General features: G+C 43.7%; 1 protein-coding gene across 1 annotated transcript in view; it reads right to left on the reverse strand.

The window, feature by feature from the left end:
• The window catches only part of LOC139060230 (cytochrome P450 4V2-like), a 70,184-nt gene that overhangs the window by 36,484 nt on the left and 20,703 nt on the right, over positions 1-12,997 (reverse strand). The window lies entirely within an intron of this gene.

A 12,997-nucleotide genomic window follows, 5' to 3' on the forward strand; every position in this document is an offset into this window, starting at 1 on the left:
GTTTCTGCGTAGTCGAGCAGGTCGGCTGTTTTGGGGGGAGGGGGCATTAAAGTCTCTTCGGAAACGTCTTTATTGAGAGAGACATTTTGTGCTAGCTCTGAAAAAATAGAAGGCTTCTTGAGAGACTACGTCGCCGAACGCTAACTCTAGAGTGCGACTTTACAAATTCAATGGTTGCCGCATACGGATGATTTGAACGAATAGCTTGCCTACTTAGCCCACATCTGCGTGTTTGCCAGCTGTGGTAACGGAACCTCCATCGAGTCATGTTTTCATTTAAACCATACAGCGCTTTGCAATGGTCTCCCTGTGCGGCCTACATCCTACAGAAAATACATCACTGCTAATTAGACAAATTAATTTAGAAACAAGTTTATGGTGACTGTGTTTGGCCTAGCGTCACCAAGCAGCATGTCGGAGGAGTTGAAATCTCGATTGACTCTAAGAGAACTACGGGAAAATAAAGTACTAGATAACAGCGTCGCTCCAGTCCTCGGCTTTTGAATTGGGAAAGGCATAGCAATTATTTTTATTTCTATAATCAGTAGTGTAGCCCCATCCGACTTTAGCCATTTCACACGAGATCTTATCAGTTCCTTAGCAAAAAACAAGGAATAGCTTGCAATCGGGCGAAGACCATTCACACCACTCAGAACTAGTCTCACAAAATCTAGCAAAGATACTTCCCGGTTGCACCTGTCAGTGATCGTGGCATATCATCGCAGCCCTTCGTGGTAAATCAGGGATTGAATTTACACAGCTCGCTCTGTAAATTCCGGCCGCCTTCGCTAATAATGTGTCCAGCCTCAAGATTTGCTGAAATTTTCTGTTACGAATTATTATCTAGCGGGAGAGGTACCTCTGAATATGGGCCGAGGTCCCATATTCGCAAAATTTCTCTTACGTAAATGCCATCCATTGGCAATCTTGGCCGCGATAGGCTCGTTATCATGGGGACAGCTATTAGTGGCGGGTGTGCTAGTACAGGCCAATGAGGAAGAATCCTTACGTCAGAGGGAGATTGGGAATACAGGTCCAGAACCCCTGTTACGCGAAGACCAAATTAATTTGTTTCGAGTGATAAGAGAAAAAAACAATGTCTGATCGTGTGAACCACGTCCCGCATTGACAAAAAGCTCTTACGCTAGGATTGTTGGCAATGACAAATTTCATGTTCCTATGGGTGGGCAGCGCAATCCAGACTTGTCTTTCATCCGGGTTGCGCTGCCCACCCATAGGAACATGGTCAATCACCAACTCGCTCAGCTTGCCTTGTTAAGAAAAATTTCAGTCAATCCCGACGCTGAACAAACTATTAGTGAACGTGGCCGTCCAATGGCAAATAGCAATTGAATAAAAATAATAATAATATTTGGGGTTTTACGTGCCAAAACCACTTTCTGATTATGAGGCACGCCGTAGTGGAGGACTCCGGAAAGTTTGACCACCTGGGGTTCTTTAACGTGCACCTAAAGCTAAGCACATGGGTGTTTTCGCATTTCGCCCCCATCGAAATGCGGCCGCCGTGGCCGGGATTCGAACCCGCGACCTCGTGCTCAGCAGCCCAACACCATAGCCACTGAGCAACCACGGCGGGTAATTGAATAAAAATAGCTCGGTGAATTTGGCCCTGAAGTTGTTTACTCGAAAAGCTGTGCAGTGTGCTTTGGTCGTACGCGTACGATGAAACAACCTGTTCTAGGTGCCTCGCTACTTACTCAATCAATATTATGGTCCTTGATTTTGTTTCTTTCTGTGCTTCCATGACTTACTCGCATTGATGCTACTTTACATACATTGATAGAGCTGGAAACCGTTGTAGGTATATTGCATGGGTTGCGTTAGATGAATTCTATTTCTTTCTTCTCATCCACTGTGGTTCAAAATCAATCAAAATCATCAAAGTGGTTTTGGCACGTAAAACCCCAAATATTATTATTATTATTATCCACTGTTTGCGACCTTGTTCATTTCATTGAATTAGCTCGCCACATATATTAAGGCGAAAGCCTTAAGTGGCTTGTTGTTCTTGTTCCCTAATGAAATGGCGAAACCCCCTCTGGGGAATTCGTCATAAATCGGGTGGTGAAGGAACTGTTATCATATTTTTTAAAATAAATTGCAATGGCTCATACCTGAAAAAAGCGGCGTCTAGTCCAGCGAAGCAAGAAATATCATCATCAGTTATGGCTCGTACCCCCGTAGCAAGGAATGATGCAATGGTTGAATATGAATTAAGAAACGAAAGAAAGAAAGAAGGAAAGAAAGAAAGAACATAGAAAGAAAGAACGAAAGAAAGAACGAAATAACCTGTAGGTAGTGCATCAGGTGCTTGCATGTGTCGTTGAGCAGGTCGCCATACTTTTACTTCACACTGCGACTCGTTATGTCTCGCAAGAAGACTGACCCCTCCAATCGTATAGGCCAATGCATTATCACGTGTGCAGCAGGCTTTCACCTTCACGTGTTACGGGAGTGTAACATGCTGCCGAACTTTCTTTGATGCGTAAGCATTCTAGGGCTACTTTTCTCGGAAATGTGCGTCCGTCTGTCTGTAACGCGCGACACGAGGCTCTCCATAGGTATACATGAGGTCCTATGGGGGTATGTACGAGGATGCCTTATGACTGCGTGTGAGCACTGATATTTATGATTATGACTATGTATAGTCTAAGTGTTCGGGTAGGGCATGTAAAAAGGGGTAGCTGGCCCATGCCGTCATGCGACTTATTCACGCTAAGGACGTTGTTGAAGGGAGGAACGTCTTCTCATCGAGAACGAAGAGTACTGGGTTCATTTACAATATCTACAAAAGACGTGGAGAACGTTACGTCTCATCGGTCTAGCATCACTGAATTGAAGCACCCTGAGAAGAAAAGAAAAAAAAAGCCGCCTAAACTTTCTATCCTCCCTAGATCCCTAGGCCAGGGAAATCTGCCGCCCCACCTTCGTCGAATCGGAGCTTCTAAAGTCGTTGAAGGGCCCGCGTTGGAGGGCGAGGATTCGCACAATCACTCGCGCACCTTTATTCACTAACGGAACACATAGAAAGGAGGGGAGCTTGGTAAACTGGGATTGTCACTCTTGACTCAAGCTGGCGCGTATTGGTTCCTGGGATGAGTTGGAGCGTCTGTCAAACGACCGTGGCAGTCACTGGAGTCCGCGAGGAAACGCCGTAGAACACCTTTTTCCAGCAGTTTTTTGCTCCCATTGGTCCGTGATGGTGATAGTGAACCAATAAACAACGCTCGATCCGCCAAACGTGTCTCGCCTTGCTGTCACCGCAGCTGTGTCCGAGGAGGATGCATTGTTATATTCACGAAGCAATTTGTCGCAGTGTTGCAGGAGAAGCTTGAAAGTCACTACCCCCGCTGGCCGATTGAAGCAATAGTGAGTAGTCTAGAGGTGTTAGAAGTAATTAATGTCAATAAAAGACTAATAAAAATAGCTCAAATGACTTAACCAAGCCTAAGTTAGACTCCTTATGACTCATACAAGGCAAGGAAGCCTAATAGGGATTATTTACGCTGAACTTACTTACGCGTAAGGAGATTATTTTAAATAAATACGAATAGTGAGGATAATTCAAATTGTATAGGTTATAATAAGTAGTCCAATGAACAGTAAATATGTTAAAATAATTAGGCTTAATCAAAAATATTGAAGAGTTTGTAGGATACATTAAGCCTGATTTCAATCGATTACCGTGTGGTTAATTAAGGCTATTCTGAATAACTTAAGAGTGAAAAGTTGACCTATGCCTAATTAACATTAATTATGATATATTAATTAAGCCCAGTCATGGTTAATACGGGTAATGAAGATTAATTCATATTACATTGCTTAACCCTAATTCAGCTTATTTGCAATTACATTAATTTCGCCGAATAAGGTTAATTCCTACTTATTAGGTTCACCAATTATGTAACCCCAACAGGCCATTGCAATACTTGTAGAACATTGCGTCATTCTCGACACTTAGCCACGATGTGCGTAACTCGGCCATTCAATCAATCATTCGTTCCATGAGTGCAAGATGAGCGACTGGAAATAAGGCTTACGCCCTATCTGACAAGTCTCACTAAGGAGTTTCTGCAGTAATTTTTCTCGGCAACGCTTTCTATTCCTAAGTAAGAGGAATGCTTTTTGCAAGACAGTTGCTCTTACTGGGCGCAACTTAGGTGCAACTAGGGCCCATATAAAAAAAAAATCCTCTTACGCTAAAAATGTTCATAAGAGAAATTTCTAGCCAATCGTAAGGCTCCACATATTAACGGCTGAGGCGACCAGTCAATGGCAAACGACATCAGAGGAAATCTCACAGAATTTGGCGTCAGATTAAGAGCGTACCACTGACGAAGCAAGGAAAGGAATAGAAGTGAAGTAGAATCGCCGCGTTATTCCGGCCTTAGTCTCGTTTTAAGTGGAGGAGCAAACAAACCACTCACGCAAGGAGATGAAATGACCATTCGTTTTCTGATTATTTCTTTTTTTTTTTTTGCGAGAAGCATGTGTCATTCGCGGGCCCCCTTTGGTGAATAATATGCTCGCCATCAGGATTGTCTGCCACCTGTTTTTTACGAACGCTCCATAGCATACGAATTCCTTTGTGAACTTAAGTGTGGTGCCTTAGCGAAGATGACTCTAACGTGGCGTGTAATCACGTACAGTAAACGTTGGCGTGCTCAAGGTCGTCGCGAGCTCCTTCCCGCCGCGGCAAGAGCCGGAGGTCATGGTTTGGCCTTTGTTATTTTTCCTCTCACGAGAGAGGCCTGAGAAAGTTCGCCTAAGGATGGAAGCCGCGGCGGTGTGCTCTCTCCGACGAGAGAGTAAACTGGGACGGAAAAGGAAATTCAAGCGTTTCTATTTATTTTTAAACTAGGGAAGCCGTGGCGGCGGCGGTGGTGGCCCCGGCTAGCTTTGGCCCTCTCGCCGCCGTAAATGTCCCTGCCTGTCGCTCACCGCGTTGCTCACCATGTGTAGCCGCGGCCTTGGCTGCGTTTCGTTCGTTGGCCACCGGTGAGTTCGCAAAGTTCCTCCCCGCATTACGTGCTTGCGTGTACGACGCGTTGTGCGGCATCGCGAATTGTCACGCCACGTGCGGCAGTTTTCTTTTTTCTTTTTACTTCTTATACGCTCAACCGAGAACTCAAGGTCGTCAAACGCGTTGTCTCGAGGTGCATCTGCGTGTGTGTTTGCGTCCGTGGTGTCGCCAAAGTGAAGTCTCCTGTGTTTTTTTTTATTGTGTTTTGCATCGTTGTTCTGTGATGCAGCTAGGCCTAGCCGTGGAAGCGCGTCAGTGGCTAAACTTGGAGCACAATAGATAACACCTCTTTCTTTCTTTCTTTCTTTCTTTCTTTCTTTCTTTCTTTCTTTCTTTCTTTCTTTCTTTCTTTCTTTCTTTCTTTCTTTCTTTCCTTCTTTATTTTTTTAATTAAAGCAGATGCGCAAAAATTGCCTGCGACCGACCGCGCAATTTACCACTTGTTCAAGCTGATAACTCGGAGAGGATGACCTTGCTTGCACTAAAAAATGCTATGTTTAGTTCGCTAAATAACTTAGTTCCGCAATCTGACTGTCTAATTATTCGTTCTGGTGGACACTTATTATTGCTCAATTGAAGCCAGTGAGCACTGTTCTTGTATTCATTAAGGAGAACTGATCATACTCACATTACTTTTGAGATATTTGCGCCGTAAAGGTGCATTAGGCGCATTTTTTTTTGTTTATCAACTAATACACCAAGGGAAGTTTGGCCACTGAAGATCCTGCTATCCTAAATTCCTAGCTAAAACGCGCACACATGCAAGAACCACTACACGAGAGGACAGCATAAGTAGAAAGAAATAGAAACATCAAAAATCTTTTTAGAGTCTATGTAGCGGGTTGCTTTCACTCTACCCGCCGTGGTTGCTCAATGGCTATGGTGTTAGGCTGCTGAGCACGAGGTCGCGGGATCGAATCCCGGCCACGGCGGCCGCATTTCGATGGGGGCGAAATACGAAAACACCCGTGTACTTAGATTTAGGTGCACGTTAAATAACCCCAGGATGTCGAAATATCCGCAGTCCTCCACTACGGCGTACCTCATAATCAGAAAGTGGTTTTGGCACGTAAAACCCCATAATTTAATTTTTTTCACTCTAAGAGATTGTAGATTGTACACGATACACTGGCCATTAATTCACTGTACTATAATGCGAAAACCACCCTCGCATACTTTGGGCAACACCATCCCTAAAACTGAACAGGTTACGACAAGGTAACAACAACATACACACAAGCGTCCCATGGTCAGTGATTGTAACGGGACCATTGGTTAGTGAAAGTTTTTAAATAATCTAAATTAACACTGCGATTTGTCCTGCAAGTTTTGTCTGCCTCTTCATGTAAACCGCCTGAATAAACTGAATTGCTTTAACTGCTACTAGGTCCTCTTTCTCTACAAACAACTGTTTAAAAAATAAAAAAGTGGTGCTACATGCGAAGAAAAATAACCTTTCTAACATTATTTATAGTTAGCAAATAAATTGTAACGAAAGTCCTAAAGTAGCTGCATTTAAAGAAATTATGCCCCTTTAATTAGAATACATCGGCAAGCGTTTTTTATCATACTTCACCAGCGCTGCCGTTTTGATGTTATAAAACAGTTGATGAGCATCTTAATTCGACTGCGTCTAAGTTTACCTTGACAAGATTTATAGGCTGTTAATATTACTTCAAATTTTCATTTTGTTTGAAACTTTCTCTTTACCTTTGTCCTTAACGTTGTCTGAAAGAAATCCTTTGTTTTTTTCGAAACACATCGTGTAAGTTCACAATCTTGTGGCCGTGGTGAAGCAGATGAATGTATAAAGCATCTCGTTAGACTGTTCTGTTTATGGCTAGTAAAGAAAGAAACTACGCGATATTAGGAAAGTGCTGGGAAACTAGGCTACGTTCCTTGACACTATATTTGGTCAATGACTTGTTTCAGTGGGAGGGACAAATACAGCGCAAGTTCTTGTCCCTCCTTGAACGCTGCGCTGACATACGGTCAAAATTATCTTTAGGCGGTGGTGCCTAGAGCACAGGCACGAAGGCGGTACTGCAGCAAAGATGTGCCACAGGAATAATAAAAGAAGTACAGATACACATAAGTGTTAAGTCTGCTTATAAGAATAAGTTTCAATACAGGCCACAAAACACATGAAGTCACGTTGATAGGAAATTATGTGAAAGAAAAAGATCTCATGCGTGCCCTGCACACTGGGAATCGGTGGACGTTATGCCATGTGTCATTCATGCGATGGCATTCGGTGTGTCGAAGAAATGTACGAGAACGAATTAGGTTTACCTCTTTACGGTTCCATAAACGAAGTGTGTGGTTCTCGCTACTGCATATTCAAGCGTATCCATACCCGTGATGGCTTCCATCCCACTTGCAATATGGAGACGCTGCTAGTCTCATGGTTTCAGTTTAATTAAAGTTTATCATCAGTTCAACAAGCGATAATTAGGTACCGATAGTATGCAGACGATGGTCCAGAAGTCAACGACTGAAACGGAACCCTCGCCTGCAGTCGTTGCAGATGTAATTGCAAGTAGACGTCTATGCAGTGAGAAAAAAACAAAGTGCAATGCAACGACATGATCTGAACTCCCAATCGAGACATTGGTAAGTGTACTGTGGAGGTGCGTTGAACTCTACGAACACAATTAGTGACGCATAAACCAATACAGCTACGCAAGTACTTCTTCTCCAAACACCTCCATCACAGCTGCTTTTTGTGCTTTCCCTATCTGCGCCATATCTTAGTGGGCTGCGTCTTGGTCTACTCGGCGAGATCCCGACGCCAAACTCGCAGAAAGAGGGGAAGAAGCAAGGTCTGCATGCTACTCCCGAACGATTGTAATGCGTCCGCAATCAGGATCGACTACCCCACACCTTTGATTCTACTGCCTACAGCATAGGCTTGGCTTACGAGCCTCCTAATAGCCTTAGCAAGGATCGGTGCGGGAAATCTGCACCTTTGATTGCACAGACTCAGGTTATGGCGCTGAGCTTTTGATTACACAATCTGTGGGCTGATCGGCGAGAAATACAGCCATGCGAAACCCCAAGTTGGTGCGTAAAAAGAAAGCTTCGCCTTAAGTACTTTTTCAGTGTGCTAAGAATATTTGCTTGGCGTCGCGTGTATCTTTCGGTGTTCGCAAGGCGTAAAGTCTTACAAGTTTATTTTGCGCTGATTATGATATGTTCACTCGTTGCAGAGATGTTTGTCAAGAGTTGTCTGTTGCCGTTATTCTGCCCTTGAATTGCATAATTTCTAGTGTTTGAGTTTGTAGCGTTTCAGTTTCTCGTGCCTGTGCATGAATCACGTTCTTCCTAGTACCTGCATTGGACTTGCTTTGGCAAACTTTCCTGTTGCGCTTCTGGAATTCTTTATCTTTGTTTTTAAATCTTCTTTTTATAACCCACTCTTGTCTAAGGCCCCACATGAGAGGTCGGCAGTACTCCTGAAATAAATAAATAAATAAATAAATAAATAAATAAATAAATAAATAAATAAATAAATAAATAAATAAATAAATAAATAAATAAATAAATAAATAAATAAATAAATAAAATAGTGTTGCTTCGAACCTTTCAATCTAGTCCTCATAGTTAGACTTATTTACTGTGAAACGTAGCGCAAGTTGATTGGGTGCCCAGCTGGCTGCCGATCAGTTACCGTTCCTTCCTGTTGCTCAGGAATGTGATGGTGAGAGCCGGTGTGAGCACAAAGACCTCTATGGGTTTCATAAAAAAAAGCTGCAAGTTAGCCTCTTACAGCTATTGAACGTTTTTTCTGGTGCCAACTAGACTTTTAGACCAGAATTCAGTTTTTTGACCTTTACAGGGGTTCACAGTCCAGAGTAAATTTTTTTTTTATTCCACAGGGTGATGTAACGCTAAAGAAGTTTCCTTAGCCGCGGGAAAAGAAGCTGAAGGTGAACAAGAGTGCTTTAATTCCTGCTACGCGCTGACGACGTAAATCCACCGAAAATCCATATTAAGTGTTTATGCATTCGTTCTTCAACATCTCAAGCAGCTTCTGCATTTTGAAATTATTACTTAAGAATTCGCAGAGTCATGCAGTAGCTTGGTCCATAACAAAAAAGAACCTGACTTGGTCAGGGTGACACGTTTCAAAGATGTACCATAATTTGTTCGAAGTGTGGCTAAGAGGACCATAGGATTTCATAATTTCGGGGCCGTCTAAGTTGCGAGAGCGAATATGCCTGGCCACAAAGCTGTTCATCAAGTGTTACATTGTTTCTTGTTTTTCTTTTTTCCACAGGCCTAGGCTGCGTAGGTTTGTGACGCCTGCTGCCGGGAGAACGGATCAGGAAATTCGTGGTAGTGAAGCAGTTTGACACTTGTGACTAAAGGCATAAAGTTTCATACAATAATTACTAGAGGGAGCTCTGGTGCTAGCGTTTACAGGGGTTGCAAGCGGGGTAGTTCAGCCAGCATAGAAATGATGGGCAGTACATGGATTTGCCTAAACTTTGCCCTTCTGGCTTCAAACGGCTTCGTGACTTTGTAAAATTGTCGTTTTCAACAAAGTATTGCGTAATTAATAATTAAATAAACATCATCAAACCGCCCGACGGCAGGATTCGAACACATGACCTGTACCACAGAAGCTCGATGTTGTAATCATCAGGCAACGGACACGTGTATGAGCGTTCTGCATAGAACACCCTTATGAACGTCTCGTGGGCAAGCCAGTGCGTTGAGACGCTTGGTGTGTTTTGATTTCACCTCTGCATGGCTGAACCGCTGCAATTAGCAGCGATTGTGCTATGATAGCAGTGTTCTACATTTAGCAAAATACAGATTGCTCTGAAATTTAGGACACTGAAGGCAGATAAAGCGTAATAAACAAAGCCACAAGAACGTGTGAATCCACAAGCGCGAAGATCAGACAAATCCATGCGCCATTTATGTATACCCATCATTCCAATCGTGGCTGAATGATTGCAGCGTCGAAATTCAGTCTAGTAATTATTATGAGAAACTCTGACTACAAGGTATTCAGTCCCTGTTCACTGAATGACACACGTGTTACGCCATGTGCTTGAGGCACGAAGCTCGCCGACTGGTTGCGTGTGACAAGAGAAGGTTTTGCCAGTTTTAGCAGAGAAGAATGATTATTAGTTTACAAAAAGAGGAGGATAAAAGACTTTTATATGTCTGCAAATTACTCCTCATCGTGGAGGAGTCACCAGTATTTGTACAACGAGGAAGTCCTGCCCCCATCTCACCCTTTCGGCAGTATGACTCCGTTGTCCTGGGTATAACGTGTCAGCGTTCAGATCGTGCTAAACCGGCTGAACTCTGAGACCTGATCAGACGTTAACATTCTTGCATCTTGGCCAATATCGTCGCTGGCGCAAATAGCAAGTGGCGTCCTACTGCCGTTATTTACCGTATCTGCCGGTAAATTACGCGACCACGAATACAACGCGAGGGCGGGCTTTCACCCTCTCAGAAAAATATAAATATATTACGCTTGCACGTGTCAAGAAGCCGAATATAATGCGAGGTGTGTTGTGAGGTTGGAAATTTCGAAGGGAAAATCGCATTTTATCTGTGGAAATACGGTAAGTTCACCGTATCGACTGTTCGCATATAGTTGTGCTGTGTGTCCTCTTGTGTGAGCGCACTGTTCACTCTCTCACTGTTTTGCGCGTTTCCATTACTTTTCCCTTTTTATTCATGTAGGGTAGCAAACTGGGCTTTCGTCTGGTAGATCCAGCTACTTTTCCTGCATTTACTTTATCCCTCTCCATCACTCGGCACGTTGGGATTTTGCTTGAGGGTGCGAAAAAATTTGACTGTGAAGTTAACATCTCGTAACACAAATTAATAAAAAATGATTAACACAGTTTGGGATTTGATAATATTTTTTTGAGCGTGCATGTTGTTATTGCTAGGCGAAACTGTATAGAGTATACAAGTTCCTTCATGTTTTGCGGTGAAATGCTTCTTGCCGAATTCTAACGCTAGAATAAACCTAATGTCATTGTACTGTTCTAGAGATACTAAGGCTAAAAGGGGACAAAAATAGGGTGCTTGTTTGCCCACAAATCGGCACATGACATAAGTTTATCACCCCATTTGAGTGATACCAATGCGACGAATCAGTCCGTAGATTTCAATGTTCTAGCTGTAATCACAATTTTTAAACATCCGCCCCGTTGTTTAATGCCTTTGTAATAACCTAAATAACTATCTCACAACTAAATACGTCGGATTGATGAGATCAACTCTGCTGTTTCGTAGTATATTGGCATTCCTTTCATTTACCTCTCGCGGCAAAATGTAGCCCAAAACTAGGCTTGCTCTGTTCATGATTTTCTTAGCGTTGTGCCATGCGCCGCCATATTCGTCTTGCTGCTGTCAATCGTCGCCCTCAGTTTCGCCCACGCCACTTGGTGTGGTCATTAAAAAAATAATTCCTCGCCAACCGCCACCGCTGGTGATTGAACAACATCCAAGTGCGGCGATGTGAGCTTTGAGCAGAGCGGGGATTTTCGACCTTTAGCTCGCAAAAAAATGAAAAATATATAAAAAGAAAGCTTTTAGATGTTAATCAACGTAGAGCCGTCATCATGCCGTCATTGCCGTCACTGTCGCTGTCAGCGGGCCGTGGCCGTTCCGTCAGCGTTGAGATGCCGCCGCCGTCCTGCCATTATCGTCGTGACGCCGTATTTAGAGGAAGCTGCACGTATATAGACTGGGACGAAGAAAACAACACATGCGACAAGGACTGGCCCACTCCTTGTCGTACGTGTCCTTTTCTTTTTCCATGCTTTCCTTTCGATTTCTTTTTCACCTATTCATTTTTAAATTAGTGTTGCGTCTTTGCCGGCGCTGCAGACGGAACGCAACATGAAATAGACAAGTCGCGCGGTGTGTCACTCTCTGCACCAGCCATAGCGCTGCAAAGACGTACGTGCATATATTTCGCACAATTAGAGCAACCAACGAAGCCAGCTTTCTGCCTTAACACTGTCTAAAGTGGTTGATTGGGTCAACTGGCCCAAACCACAGATTTACTGCCCCTGTCGTTGGCATTGTCGCTGTTGCTGACAGTCGGTCAAGTTCTCACAATAAAACTTCGGTTGCATGCAGCTAGTTCGTACATAGTATGTTAAGGTGAAAAAAAAACCAGCGCCAACACGCAGGACAACGACAAAGAAGAGACAAGCGCTAGCGCTGCCAACAAGTCGACGCTAGTGCTTGTCTCATGTCTTCTTTGTGGTTGTCCTGTGTGTTTGCACTGTTTTTTTTTTACCTTAGAAGTTCGCCTAAGATTGAAAGAGTTCGGCAAAATGTTCGGGGCGATGGTGTCGGGACTTTGTCGCTCGCTCCCGCCAGGGCGTGTTCGGAATGTAAGCAGCAGAGGCTACAGCCACGATTAATTTGGCAGTGCGATATAAAGCCCGCCAAATTGTTCTTATGGCGGTAATAAAGAATTGACGTCGCAGCCTATACTCTTTCTATCTATCCTTATTCCTTCGCAAAAAAGAAGCAGCTCGGGCCATCATTCCCGATGACAGTATAACGCTGACGCGAATGGCGAAAAGATATGGCTACGCACATTGTGCTCAATTGTGGCTCATTTCTTTGGCGACATCCTTGACGGCTTCTCTTTTTCCTGCCCAAATCACTGGTAGAGCTATCAGTGACGCCTCTGTCAAAGCTGAACTTTCGCCGGTAAAATAACCATGGTCTGGCTTTCTAAGCCTCTTGAAGCATAAGGCCCATCGGCAAATTCACCTTACAACTAGGAGAGAGGTGCTCGGTTCTGTGCCGAAACGGAAAAGGAGCATTTAGAACATAACATTGTTTTCATTGATGAGCCGGGTTAACGTCCAGTATTAGCACTCGACCTTTTGAATAATGCTGCATTCATTCGATGGACCGGATTCCCAAGTCAGTCCGCTGACCTGGTGCCACGTG

Source organism: Dermacentor albipictus, chromosome 1 (assembly GCF_038994185.2).
Source record: "Dermacentor albipictus isolate Rhodes 1998 colony chromosome 1, USDA_Dalb.pri_finalv2, whole genome shotgun sequence".
Lineage (NCBI taxonomy): Eukaryota > Metazoa > Arthropoda > Arachnida > Ixodida > Ixodidae > Dermacentor > Dermacentor albipictus.